Genomic DNA, 15,063 nt, shown 5'->3' on the forward strand with positions numbered 1-15,063 from the left:
ATGTTGTTTATGTCCCTGCACTGACTCCATCCTTCGCCATGTTGTTAGTGGCCAGGCTACGTCCACTCCGGTGCTCCGTCGTGCACAACAGTACCGAGCACTTCCATCAAGAGTGTTGCAGAGTGAAGAAGTAGGAGGGGAAATGCATTTGCAGTATGTGCAGTAATTTGCAGCAATTGACAAAGACAAGTCTGAAGCAGGCGATTCACTGAAGCGTCGTCTTCTTCAGCCCCATGCCCATGCTCATCTTTCTTAACATTGTGCAGAGCAGTGTAACAATGTAACACTAGTCTAGGAAAACAAGAGATAGAGAGAGATAAACGGGTTTGGAAAAGCAGGGAGGTTAACCGGTTAAGAATATGGTTGGCTACACTGCACTACGGAAAGGGCACGAAATGAAAGACGGAAGAAACAGCGGAGGCAGAAAGCAAAAAACAAAAGAAAGATAGGGAAGGTCGTGAACGTCCATGGCAAATAGTCTACTCAATAGGCCCCTCGAGCATAAAAATTTCAAGATTGTCTTCACCGTCTTCTGAAGTAACGGCTGTATAGGTTAGCACTGTCCGCTTTGAAAGCGGCCGGTCGTCAAGACGCACCAGCGTGGTGGCGAGCTTATGCATGTGTGCGCTGTATCGGGGACAATGACAAAGAACGCGCGCGGTAGTTTACTCGTCGTTGGATTGGTCATACGCCGCACTATCCTCCCATCGGATGCGGAAAGCAAATTACTTTTTAAATGGGAGGCCCAGCCACAATCGGCAAAGTACCATTGTATCGGGCCAGGATAGTCCAGACGGAGGATAAAGTTGCAGACAGGTCGATGTTGACATGTGTGCTGGAAACTAGGTTTGTTCCAAGCGATTGTAAGGCATCATATGCAAGCACCCGAAGTTTCATTGCTGTATCTACTCTTGACAGCGGGATTGGTTCCAGCGCATTGCATTCACGGGCAGATAGATCCGCTTCATCAACATGTTCATTGCCAATTATGCTACAGTGGCTAGGACGCCACTGAAGTGTGACGCATTGTCCTTGCTCGACGAGGCAATGAAGGAGCTCACAGATTTCTAGCACTAGTTGTTCGTAGGATACATGGTGTAACACGAGAACAAAAACAAACTGCTTATACGTCACACTGGGCAGCCTCTACTAGCATGTTAAGCATATTGCTTTCGATAATTTAAGCTATAATACACGACGATATACGTTACATTAAACTTACACATAGCGTTATCACCGCTAAGGCACCGTTTGCTAAACAGCTTTCTATTTTAAGTCGTACTTGTGAAATCAAGAGCACTCATAGAGGAAAAATGTTCCAATTTCTCTATGCGGAAAATAAAAATTGAAGGCCACTTAGTAAATTCCACAGGGTTTTCGGCGAAAGCCTGTTCCGATTCGACTGACTATGCCATGTCTCAGATAGCATAGTCAACACAGTGGCATAGCGACAACAGCCACTCGTTGTTGTCGCTACCGTTCCGCTTCCCTGGCCTTGGAGCGAGGTGACATGTTAGCCCGACGCATGCGCATTCGCTCATTCTTCTTCTGACGTTTGATATCGGGGGAACCCGCATTCTTGGGGCGCTTCTCCGAACCACTTGCCGTGGAATCATCACCGGGCCGCTTGGGAGCCATCCGACTAACTCGACTGCTGCAACGAGATGGCTGACGAAGGAGCGTTGCCGTTCGCGCCGCAGTGACATCACGTGATTCCTGAGAGAGTGCAAGGGGCAGAGGCCACAGCTGTGGCAGCGCAGCTGTTACTATGCGGCGCTGTGCCATGACTTGCCATGCGAAAGCACATTAGTTGTGTTATTCTTTAGTGATATTTTTAAAGCCACACAATAGCTCTGCATAAGCAAGCTTTCAAAAGCGCTGCACAATCTGCAGAGTTACAACATAACAAGATGAGCGCCGTGTAATTGAAAATTTTTTTAAATTGCAGTTGTCCTAAAGGGTTAATTTCTATTGAGGTTAACGTTAATTAAACGTTATGCCCTTTCAATGTGCATATTAACACTAATTACGCCTGATATGTCGTGAGGACATTTAAATTAGGCAACTTCTTGCACCCTAATCAAATTCACAAAGTATCCTGTATGGACCCGCCACAGCGCAACTCTAAGGTGGGGACTATCGAAGTCACCATTAGTGAAAGATGCATCGTACATAATATCTTTTGATAAAGAAGTGAAATAATTATTTCAGCCACAACGAGGACCAGCGAGTTGAAAAGTGGACATCCTATTTGTTTTCTTTAGCTAAAGTTACGGCTAGTACTTGCAGAAAATCAGTCAATGTGTTGTGAAGGTTCAGGTTCAAGTTACGCTCGAGCATGATGCACCCTTAAAGAAAGTTCAAAAAGTTCACAGCCTTTATGGCTTATATTTTCCACAAACAAAAATCATCATCTGCGTTGCTTGCTTTTCCTTTCTTCAAAACTCAGCGTTCGCAACGTTCTTGCCGAGAATGCTGTGTCGCGCTGATAACGTGCAAGCCAATTGTGACTTGGAAGTACCGAGGTCACAGCTTTAAAGAAAGGAAATGCGGGCAAGACAGATGGCGATTGCTGTGTGCAATAAGGCACGGGAACAAAGGGCGTGAACATTTTTAAGAGTGTAACAAGCGCTCCACTATCGAGCCCTGTATCGCCCCAAAACAATATTCTTAAATATTTTTCTTACACGTCGCTCATTCTCTATCACTCATACAGTCAGCAATGACGCAAATATATTCAATGCAATATTGTTTTCCAGAAAAAAAGCCGGTGATCTCAGACTGCCCTATCTTAAAACCCCGAGAAAAAGCTAGTAAAACTAGTCAGCATACATTCAGGGCTTTTGGGGAAGTAGCGAGTGAGGAGATTATCAGACTCGTCTTAAAAGGGATTACAACTTAATCAATTTCCATGTGCCAGTCTAGACTGAACTAATGCTTTTTTTAGAGGGAATTTAATGTTGGAACTCATATCTCGCGTTGTGTGAGCCGCCGTCCGGGGGATCAATCTCGTCGCGCCCACGTTGTCTGGCTAAGTGAAGGCCTCTCTATTTCGGCCGCTCTATTTCGGCAGGGATAATTAAGGTGAGTGCTCCGGGGGGAGGATCACCACGTCGGCCAGATAGCGCTAGTTTGAATACGTCCAACAAAGTCCAGCCGCGCATTCTGCTAAAACGAAGCGGCAAAGCCCATCTTTGAGAAAACACTGATCCCTTGCACACGCTCTCCGGGGGTGCACGCCGACATGCCGCGCCGTCGTGGTCGTTGTTGTTCAGGATGTATTGCATACATTTCTTTTCTTTCTCTGCCCTAGCATGCGCAAGTTTGTGCTTATGTAACGGAGCTTCCATGCTACCTCTGCGTGCCAGGTTCGCTGCATCCTGTCACAAATGCCAACTCATTCCTACTTGCTTCGAAGGTAGAGTTTGTTGTCTTGCATATTAATGGCGACATACGGGTCGGTCTTTCCTTCTTTTAGCCGGATCAATTTCTTAAAAATTGCCTGTAGGAATTAGCACAATTCAAAGCCTTGACTTAAATTACACCAATGCAGCTCATATTATTTTTCAGCGTTTTGATCACCCATTTAAAGTACAACCCTTTTTTGCTCGCACTAATCTGTATCGTCATTCACCATTACTTTTGGCTATTAATCATTAGAATAACCTACCGAGGGACATTGTATCTGCCATTAACCATGATGTTTTGGATGACAAGTTGAAGATTTTCCTAAATGTGTGACTATTTATGTGTTGAGGGCTTACTTGCGTATGTTATTCTTTCTGTATATGATTATGTAACTGTATCTTACCAATGTTCTTTTTTGCACGTTTGTAATTGTAACTGGCTCCCCTCCCCCTATGTAATGCCCGAATGGGCCTTTAGAGTATATGAATAAATAAATAAACCCGATGAGGCACCAATTACTTGGTTCCATTTGCGTATCAAGTTCCTCATGTCCTCTCACAATGGCCACTCAGCTGGAACCAAATTGTTCTTTAAATTTCAAGTAGCAGTTTGCACAGTTCATACCCTTAACTTAAGTTAATCGATGATGCGACAATAATGTCTATGAGAAAAGCAGATACCTAATTAAATAATTAGTAGAAACACATCAATTACCACAATAATTATTTATTTATTTAGAGCACTAATTTCATAGTGCTAATTGTGGCCGTTGAGTTCACAAATCATTTGCACTGGGAACGACTTCCCAGGGCTCCATTAGTTTTGAGATATTGATTTTCAATGTGTCCGACGAAATGCATTTGATCTCCAGTTACTTTGACGCTTCAATTTAGAAAACAGCCATTTTCTTAAGCAATTGGAACAACACTTCAGATTACCACAACTCTGACAGTTCATACGTCGAAACAAGTGCTATCCTCAGTATTCCTTAGAAAACAATATGCCTGGGAAACTCCCTAGCTACGTTTCGCAAGTTGAAATATGTGCCGCAATGTAATTATTTAAAAACGGTATTTAGCGTAATTGTGTCCATTATTTATTGAAGGATTTACATTTCTCCTACAAGTAACAACCTCCTCGTCGAGTAATTTATCTAAAGGGTTAGAATTTCGCTGCTTGCCACAGGTACTTTTTAATATTTGTTGCAGCTAAAAGAAGACACTGCATACACTACGTTCCGACGTAATCAAAAATGACCGGTTATGTTTGTAGATGTCGCCGCGTCTTCGCCCTGTCGTGCACTTTTAAATTTGCAATATGCGACAAAGCCATGTACGGCGCTTTCGGTACGATGAATTGCGGCATAATGAGCGCCGTACTTCAGTAAATAGTGACAAAAACTGATTCTTTGGCGGTCTTCAAAATACGCCCTGGCAAACACAGCATGCGTATACTTGACAAATCTCCCGGTGCTCCAAATTTGCTGATATGTGTCGTATGTGAGCCGTTAGGAATATGCTGCTAAACTGCCTAAAGAATCGTTATAAGCGAAAGGTAATGCCTCAGACAATGGTCTAGCGTCCTAAGAGGAACCGTTTTTTTTTTGGCGGCCAAACTCATATTTCTCGTAATTCGAGAACACTGAAATGCTCTAATACGGCAACTACTCTTCGTTTTTGAAATAAGTTTGCCCTATTTGGGTTAAAAAGCCAGATTCTGCAGTCTCTTGGAACAAGGATGTTTATTTAGAGCCTTATTTTCATTAGTTATTGGCTGACTTTATGCCTTTGGGAGAAAAATGCAGCACGAAGTTGCCAATTCCATAAATCTTTGTGAATAAGGATTGACCAAAAATGAATGCCACCCTTCTTTAAACGGCATATGAAGCCGACAAATTTATGCTGCCTGTCTACACCTGAACTAAAATTGTTCAGACGGCTTCGCGTGAATTGAAGGAAGGTTAAAGGTCCTCTGGTGGTCAAAATTATTTCGGAGTCCCCAACTACGGTGTGCTTCATATTGAAATCGTCATTTTGACACTTAAAACCCCAGAACAAATTAATTCAAAGCAGGCTATGATGTGACTTGTGCCGAGACTTACATAAATATCCGCTGGGAAAAGCGTCATAATTTTCCGTGGTAAATACACTCGCCGCTTGGTATTTTTTTGCATTTAGAGGCACAGCTGTATGAAAAAAATTGATACATTGTCTCGCCACAACTGCGTTATTTGACGATTATGAAGGCTAATAGTGTAAGACGACTCTCATAATGACAGTTAAGTTTTGTTTTTTTTTAAATAGTTTTGCTTTTGGTTCTTTTCTGTATTGTTTTCAGTAGTTGTGTTGAAGAAAATTTATTATAGCAATTTGTTTGTTATCGAATAAAGATGCGTCTGAACATGAAAAAAATTAAATTTACCCTGGCTCAAGCAGCGTTGTCTCGTTAGATATCGCAGACATGACAAAAAATGAAAATAGAAACTTCATTCACATTCTCATCAGGCGAGTCAAGATAGGATAATGACTGACATTATTACAGGTTAATGTTACAGACGCCCCTGCAACAGTGTTATAGAGAGGAGCATCTTTACATTTTCTATTCTGCCGTAATCGCGGATATTTATGGCGCGTAACGCCTTAATTTCAAATTTTTAATTGTAGTTCTGGATGTTTGTGAAAAGGGCCAATTTTCTACGATTCTGTAATTTAGCAGGTTAAACGTTTTAAATTTCGTGACTTCTGAGCGCAAATGATCTGCATGTATTTTCTAAGCCAGGTCCTACCCGCTTTGGTTGGTCAGTGGCTATGGTGTTGGGCTGCTAAGCACGAGGTCGCGGCATGGAATCCCGGCCACGGCGGCCGCATTTTGATGGAGGTGAAGTGCTAAAACACCCGTGCACTTAGATTTAGGAGCACGTTAAAGAACCCCGGGTGGTAGAAATTTCCGGAGTCCTCCACTACTGCGTGCCTCACAATTCGGAAAGTGGTTTTTGCTTGAAAAACCCCATAATATAATTTTAAAGCCAATTTCTCGTTGAAAATCTGTTCGCCGAACAAATCGAACTGCACAGTAATACTATTACGCGTATTTCGCATATGTTCGTTCTGTTTTAACCTCTGACACTGAATCTAAATATTTTATCAACAATGCTTTTATTCCTACATCACTACAGGTGTTAGAATTCAGCACAACTATAACACGCAGCAAGCAGAAAAACTATGTGCTGCTGATATAGCCCCGATTGAACTTTTTTACATGAATAGTAGACGACTGTCTTTATTAAAACGAAACAATGATCCAGGTAAGCAATGCAGGTCTATGTCATGTGACGTCTTGACTAAGGCATAAGTTACGAACACCGTTTTTTTTTTCATGATACAATGCAGACCATCAAAAATGTATTTTTATAGCATCGATGCTCGAGAAGTAGGGAAGGCCTAAACAGCGCCTTTACTCGAAATTTCTGTCGAGTCTTCTGTTCTTAGCAGGAAATAGCTCATTACCATAAAGTGCGACATAGCTTGATCATTTTCTCTAGTTATTACTTTCTGGGGAAGCGGCAAGATGCAAGCAACGTCAAAGAGCAGCTACCTATTAATTATTTATTAATTTTTAAGTGCTGGCTTCCAATTTAGGAACCTACGACATTTTATACTAAATCTGTCACAACCAAATAAGCCCCCTCGCTTAATAGTAGGGTACACAGCACAGTACCTACATTAAAGTGTACAAAAACTTGTATATATGCAAAGGCGGATGCATAAGAGCCATCCTAGTGCCTCCAGTCCTAGAATAATATAGGGCAACATTGTTCACCTAAAGTGGTCTTGCACAGCGTTTTTTCCAGTTTAAGTGTTCTGTAGCTCCTCGGTGGGCAAGTTTTTCATGATTCACGCCACTGGCTGTCCCGCAACTGAGCACTGGGACCTTTAGACAGTGCTCAGCAATTCGTACGGCATTCTCGGAGGCCATGACAGACGGCGCTTTGAGCGCCGCTGTTTTGTGCTGTCGGGTTTCTGAGGGGGGGGGGGGGGGCGAATGCATTTATAATTCGGCACAAAGGCTCTCGGTTTCAGCGCATGCCGCAGTGCATCAGCTCAGTGTTCCCAGCACCCAACAGTGGCACCAAAAGCAACGGCTGCATTGCGTTCCTTGTGTCTCGCTTGAATCGCGAGGCATTGTAGAATCATTTTTCTGTTACTATATCTAGAGATTCGTTAGAAAAAGTGTAGCTCGTTCTCTGACATAATCGATAAAAACATAACTATGAACAAGGAAGAACTACGGAAAGCTTATCAGTAGGCTGAATGCCTCAAAAAATGCGAAATTACGAGAAAAGAGCAAAACATAATCCGGCATCCGGGTGCCTATAACAAAGTATGCATACTTTTCCATGTTTGCATGTGGTAATGCGTCGTTTTCGGAGCGCAAATTAGGCAGTCTCACAGTTCGCGTGTTTTGTTGTGGCAACTATATTAGGATTATGGCCGCGTGCATGGTTATAGGCCTGAAGGGCTATGCTTGTTGTTCGTCGTAATGGCCTATTTTAGCGCAGGTGTAATGATATACGCGTTTTTTAGCTAGACCTAGCAGAACTGAACAAATTCTAGCACATTATCAACATTACTTAGAAAAGACTGGCGCCGCGGTTTTTGTTGTATCTAGGCAGAGTTTATGCGATTTACCAGAGAGGTGACGTGTTTTATATACTGTTTGATGGAGATCTATTCACATATAATAAACAGACATGATGGCGACGATGCTTTGAGGCCGTAAAATAAAGAGCGGCTGTTGACAGCTACCGTTTTTGTGAACCTAAAATATCCTTCAAAGAAGGAGCAACACAGTTATTTGGTTCTTTGTTTTGTTTTTGTTATGCATTAGCAGTTGGAGAACTTCGTCGCAAAAGTGAACTTTCACTTTTTGTCTTCTCCACGCTTCATCATGTTTCCCTAGCAACACACTTTGGTGAAGTGCAAGCAAGATGACACCTCTTCCCAAAAACAAGAAATACATCACCTAGCTTGCACGGAAACGTTATTCCTCCCGATGGCAATATATGTATGTATTAGCAGTACATGGAGAGTGCATGATTTGCAGGGCTAGTCTTTTGTGTTTTGACAATACTTTCTGGCATTACCAGCAATGACAGTCGTATAAAAGCAGGAAGCACATTTCCTGGCATAAAATAAGGAAAAGCTTCATCTAATGAAAATGCGGAAGTTCAAGAAGGGATTCGGGAGAGCGAAACATTTCCGTTGTGAAGGCAAAATGTATGAGACAACTAACGAGGTATATCGCCTGCTGATATTCGCTTTACTACCATTCATGTTGTAAATGCTAACGCAGAAATGTACTGAATTCATAGTCAGAAACTACCGGTAATAACCAGGTCGTAACGCGAATCTTTTCCAAAAGGCACTAAGTGATAATGACCTTGCCGCTTTCTCCACAACTTTGCGCGTTGCCATTTCCGCCTTTAGTTTCTGGCGACTACAGCCCGCGGTAATCCTCCACTTGTAACATGAGTTTTTTTAATGCTGTCGGTGTACGTGTGTGTTAGGCAAAATTAAAGGTAAATGTTTTGTCGTGAATTGAGCGCATGATGTTCTTCGTCGCGATTATACTGCATTACTCCTGTTTAGCGAAATGCTTAGCTTTTTAATTAAGATGAGGTATAGATTATGGACGAAAATATTTCAAGTGAAGCATTTTGCTGAGCCGTGTACAGGATCCACACTATGTGAAACTTAGTTGCTTGCAAGAGGTAGAAAAAGACGCCCCCCCCAAAAAAAAGAAGAAAGAAACTCTGCTCAATTTTCACTTTCCAGCTATTCGTACGCCTTTAGTAATGTGTCTGCGTTTCTTTAGATTACCTTCTTAACTGGCAAAGAGGGAGCATAATTTATTTGGCAAAGACATATATCGTGAGGTAACAGTTCTCTAACCTTTTATTCAGAGCAGAGTGAAAAAAAGAAGAAAAAAAAAGTGGATCGTCTAATGAACAACTGTAACCGCGTTTACGTTTTTGTAAATTATATGCACTTCTGTGGAAGTAATCTACAGGACTTGTTTGCGCATGTTCATAGTTAGTATATATGACGACAGGATAGAATGTGTGTATTACAAGCAGTTCTGTACGCATTGCAAGCATTCTATTCTGATAGGGCCAAGCTTCGCAGAATGCACTTGCGGAAAAAGCGTTCGCCTGGTAGATCCGTCCTTACACCGTTTGTTTAAGGAGACAAACTAGATTGTCTGCGCGTTCGTCCAATGTAGCTCTAGACAGTGTTTTTATTCACCACCTGCTTTTTTCTATTTGTTCTGGTGCCTTTGAGTGCATATTTAAAGGCGCGCGTGTGAGTACATGGGAATGCATCTTTGAGCATATGTAATGTCGCCTACGAACTGTGTCTAACATCTCGCCATACGCTTTAAGGACGAGACGAATTTCTGCAATTGTCGTGACAACAGGTGCTCGATTTTAGACATTCCGTATGCTCTCATATTCAAGTCTACTGTGTGTGTACAGTACCCTAACTGCAGACATATTACAAATAATGCATTACACGCAAGTCACCGAAAAAAAGGAAATTGAAACAAGCGAATTGCACGAAATGAAAAACCTGGTGCACAACGCAGCCTAGAAAGGCTCTTGGCCGAAGTGCTTACTTTGCCCGCGTTGCAAACTGCGTAGATATAAACAGTGTGTCCGTAAAGTCATGGTGCACTTTTGACCAGTCACACGAAAATAATAAGACAGAAACGCGAAATCTTCATATGAAAGGAAAACTCTCCATGTTATCGCTGTATGATTTGCAAGGGTGTGCGCACACAGGTGATGACGCAGCACCACGAACGGCGCAGCAGCTAATCAGCTCACGTCCACGCCAGTTGAGATGTGGACGCTACAGAGGAAAATTCAGTGTGTTCTCTGGCTTGCTAAATTTGAATCTGTGACTAAGGACGTACATGGAAGTACGTGGCCTCGCATCGGAGGCACACGAAGACCTGCTCGCAAAAATAAATTATGTCGCATGCAAACTTCAGCTGCCACAGCTTGAAAACAGTAATCTTGATGCACTTCATAGGCTACCTGCGCGGAAGGAAAAGAAGCCTATCCTTTTTGCTCGGTTTTCATCGGTCCTACTTAAGGAAGAGTGGATGCTCAATCGCTCGCGACTTCAGAATGAAGCACCAAATGTGAAATTTCGGGCAACCTGACAATTTTCAACAAACGCCTTCTTTGGCTAGCTAGTGGAAAAGGCAAAGAAAAGAACTATCGGTTTGTGCGGCAAAAGAATGGTCCAATACTTGCTCGAAAAACTGAAGGAGCCGACGCGATTCGCATCCGCGGCGAAAGTGACATTGATAACATGATATGACGTGCTATTAAGATGGTGTAGATCTACTGTGAATGACACTTCAAATGAATAACAGTCCTTATAACGATGCAACTCTTTTAAATGTATGAAGATTACAAAATCGGGATTCTTTTTATTTTATCATCTGAATGCATGCACTTTGAGAAACTATAAAGAAGTAATAGATATTTTTTTGTCGTCATTGGAACATGAATTTGATGCGCTGGCTTTCACTGAAGCCCGGTATACTGTTTCGAATGATGTTTTTCGCTTTCCTGGTTATAGGTGTGAAGTGCCGTTAGGCAAACCAGAAGAAGGGGGTCGTGTAGCCTTGTACATGAAAAATAGTTTTTCTTAGGAAATACTTTCACAGTGCACACTTTTGAGGCCTTCTTATGAATCACTTTTTATTCAGACAAATACAAGAATATTTGGCGTAATTTATCGGCCACCTTCTGCGTCTCTTCAAGAGTTCTTCAACTTTTAGATATGGTGTTGGGCGACCTCTCCTTACAAAGTAGACCTGTGGTAATAATGGGCGATTTTAATATGAACCTACTATAACAGTCAAATTGTGTCAGTGAATTTGTTGATATGATGTTGGTCAACGGCTTTTCTAATATAATCATAACGCCTACTCATATCCAGGCTCTAGCGAAACACTTATTGATGTATGCCTAACAAAGAGTGATATTCGTGGTACTGCGGCAGGAGTACTCCTGAGTGACGTCAGTGATCACCTATCAACCTTCTACTTTTTGGAAAGGTCAACTAAACAAATATTCGAAATTATCCACCAAACATACTTATCCACCCATGTTGGGACTCCCGGTCTCAACATGGCACTAGCCAGGCAGGTGGCAACACCTTGTACAGGACCAGAATTAAGTTTTTGCTGCTCCTCCTCCTATCAACCAAATAGTTACCGCGCCATAAACCAGAGCAAAATTGAATATTTTCGTCAACTCGTCTTCTATGTCGACTGTAACTGATTGAAGCGTGACGAAGATCCTAATATTTTATACGGCAACTTCTTACGCATAATAACAGAGTTGTATGAATGCGCTTTCCCAGTTGTAGCAATGGCAAAGGGCTGAAAAGGAAAGAAGCCTTGGATTACACGTGGCCTGCTCAGGCGAATCAAGGCACGAAATAGGCTTTTCTCCAAGTTTGTAAAGTCGAAAGACTTGACAGTTCCTAAAGAGTATAAAAAAGTTAGAAATCAATTCGGTGCAGCTAAAAACAAACTTAGAATACAATACTACGCTCATAAATTTTCAGATATCTCCTATGATCCTCAAAAAACGTGGCGTACAATAAAAGATCTTCTACAGAAATCAGAAAGAAATGTACCTATACAAATGACAATTGAATGAATGGTTCTGAGGGGTAAAGAACCACAGAGAACTACGTGTGTCGCCAATGAGTTCACCAGAGATTTTTTAGCATTTGGAGATTTTCCTGCAGGAAGACCCAGTAATAAATATTGGAAAATACGTGGAATATGATCTTCAGCACAGCCTTTCTTATATCCAGAGACCCCTGCAAGATTAACAATATAATATTACGTCTCTGCAAGATTAACGATATGATATTAGGTCTTAAACATAACTGTTCTTGCGGTTTTGGGGCATTAATATAGCACCACTTAAGGCAATTGCTGACCTAATAGTTATTCTACTTTGTCATATAACGAATGTAATCCTGACAACAGTTATATTTTCCGAAAAAATTTACAGTAGTTTAGCAAGATTTGTACGTGCAAATCGATTCGATATTTCAGAATTGTTTTTATTGCATCAACCTGTCCGCTGTCAAGGTCTCGATGGGTCAATCTTACAGAATCCTGATATTAATTTCTATTAGTGAGTTACAAAATTGTAAATTTGATGCTTCAGTTAGTTGTTTTCCGCAATTTATTTCGCAAGTAAATATAAGCTAATTAAAAATGTTTCCTTCCTACAGTTACTATATTCGTATTTATTCTTTCAAATTTGCCAAATTCTCTGGGAAGACAGTCATATTCAATGCCAATCAAAACAATTTCTTCTGTCCCATTTGTTTAGATAAGCACACCTTTTGCAAAGGTTTCCTTTTAAGCGAGTCAAAAAAGTGCTTTATTGCAGTTACGCAAATTGCTAACTCGGTCTGCGACATGGTAGCATAGCGATTTCCAAAAGGTTCATGTTGTTGTCGTTACTTGGTCTCTAATTTTCCGTCTGTGATACCATCCCGTTGCCGTCACGTCGCCATCGCCATGCAGTCGCAGTAACACCATCTTCGCCAGTCCTTCGTCGCCATGCATCGTCGAGCGCCGCAAGTTTATGCAGAGTCATGGCGTGTTGCAACAAATCTTTATTAGACCTTGTCATATGCGCGAACTTCCAAATGACCGTTAAGCACATAGAGCGTTCTTTGGAAACACCAATAAGATCTCCGGTCAAACTTATTCTCGCAGCACATGAGAAACGCATTTCTTTCTTTGCTAATTTATTTAGTGGCAGTGTCCTGCTGCTGGTTAAAATAGTTATACGCTTTAGCGCCCCAGACTACATACACCCGAAGATCGTGTCGCGGTTATCCTTACATTAAATCTGATTTGCACATTTATTAGACCGTCTTGGTAAGTCCTTCTCTTTTTGGAACTCGCCAATGACCAAGACACGTTATGCTACAGAGAAGTCATTGCTGTCAACGCGTCGTAAAGATGACAGATTAGTAATACATGTCTGCGTGCGCGTTTTTCTGTTTTTGCGTCTTAAGGGTGCTTGTTATGGAACGATTCGTAGTAGTTATTGCAGGAACAGAGGCTAGCTGGCGAGTTGACATTATCCAGTGTTTTAAGCAGTTATAGGAAAGAAATGGATGCAGCACACAAGAAAAAGGACTGCCAGACAAAAAAATATGTTGGCGTTATTTTTGTTCCTGCAACACATGCTGTTCTCTTTCGTTTATGTTTCCACCTTCTTCTGAATTTATGCCTCATTTCATACGAATTATTTGGGGTACGGGAAGCAGATCAGTTCGAAAAGGTATACACCTTGGTAAATAAAACGAAGATACAGCAGCAGTGTTTTTCTATTGCTAGGTCATAGGACTTAACAACAGAAAAAAAAACGAAATGGAACCCCAAGCTATACGCTATTGAAGGACAGCCGTATGTACTAACATGGCAGTGTTTTCGGTAGCGTAGAAACTATCTGACAACACTCACGCTTAGAAGTGGCAAGGAAAGCCGAGAGTTCTGCAAACAACATCAGGCAGGGCTTGGAGCTTAGCGCCTCGAAACCGGTCTCCGAGGCGTTCTTTCCTGACATCTGTCCCACGCACCTCCACCAATGAGTGGGCGAAGTCTGAGACAGATTGTGTCTCTCGCGTGAAACGATATGGTGGCTTTACATTTAGAGAATTAGTGTCACTGTGTACGAATTTCGTCACAGTGGAATATCGTGAAATCTAACAAAAAGAAGAAAAACCTTCACGGATATTTAGAAACCTTCACTAATCATACATAAAATGTGCACTTTCAGCTCAGAGCTATCGGCAAAAGGCCTGCAATGTATATACAGATGAAGTTCTCGAAATATGCTGGAATCTGTAAGCAGATAACTGTATAAGAAAAGCAGTGCACAAAGACGCGAACGAAGCAAAGAGCCAGACAATTGGCTGGAGTCGTCCTCCTTTCGAAGTCTGAGTGTATATGCGCTGGTTTTCATGATGCAATCAATCCAACATGTCCAGTTTAATGTGCTTTCGCTAATTTATTTTGCAATTACAGTCCATGGCTCAAGGCTGAATGGGCCCCTATCAAGCATGTTTTTGCAAGCTTTTGTCATTGAGGTTTCTCTTCAATTTTGCCAGGCTGCAAAATTCTCTAAATTTTCAGTTCTGATATAGCGGCTTCCCTGTTTCGTTCAAATGCTACTACTGTGCACTAACACCATATGGCAAAAATTTCGCAACGTCCAGGTATCACCGTGGCTCAGATGCGAATATAATGACGTTTTCAGTGAGCATTTCAGTTTAACATTTCTGCTTACAGAACATAGCCGTAAAGATCAATGGCTGGCCGACAAAAATTTTGCAGGCTTTTGAAAGTAGTGGCCTTGTGCGCAGTGACGGTGTTATTGATAGTATTGCCTTGCCCGTGCTAATATTTCGATTTGTGTGTGCGAGGCAATGTAGTGATAATAATAGGCTATCTCGTGTTTTGATTGGTCGGGCCTAACATGCATACGCAACTTACGCAACATACGCAAGGGACATTGCAAGGTATCAGCAGCGTTTC

Source organism: Dermacentor variabilis, chromosome 6 (assembly GCF_050947875.1).
Source record: "Dermacentor variabilis isolate Ectoservices chromosome 6, ASM5094787v1, whole genome shotgun sequence".
Classification (NCBI taxonomy): domain Eukaryota; kingdom Metazoa; phylum Arthropoda; class Arachnida; order Ixodida; family Ixodidae; genus Dermacentor; species Dermacentor variabilis.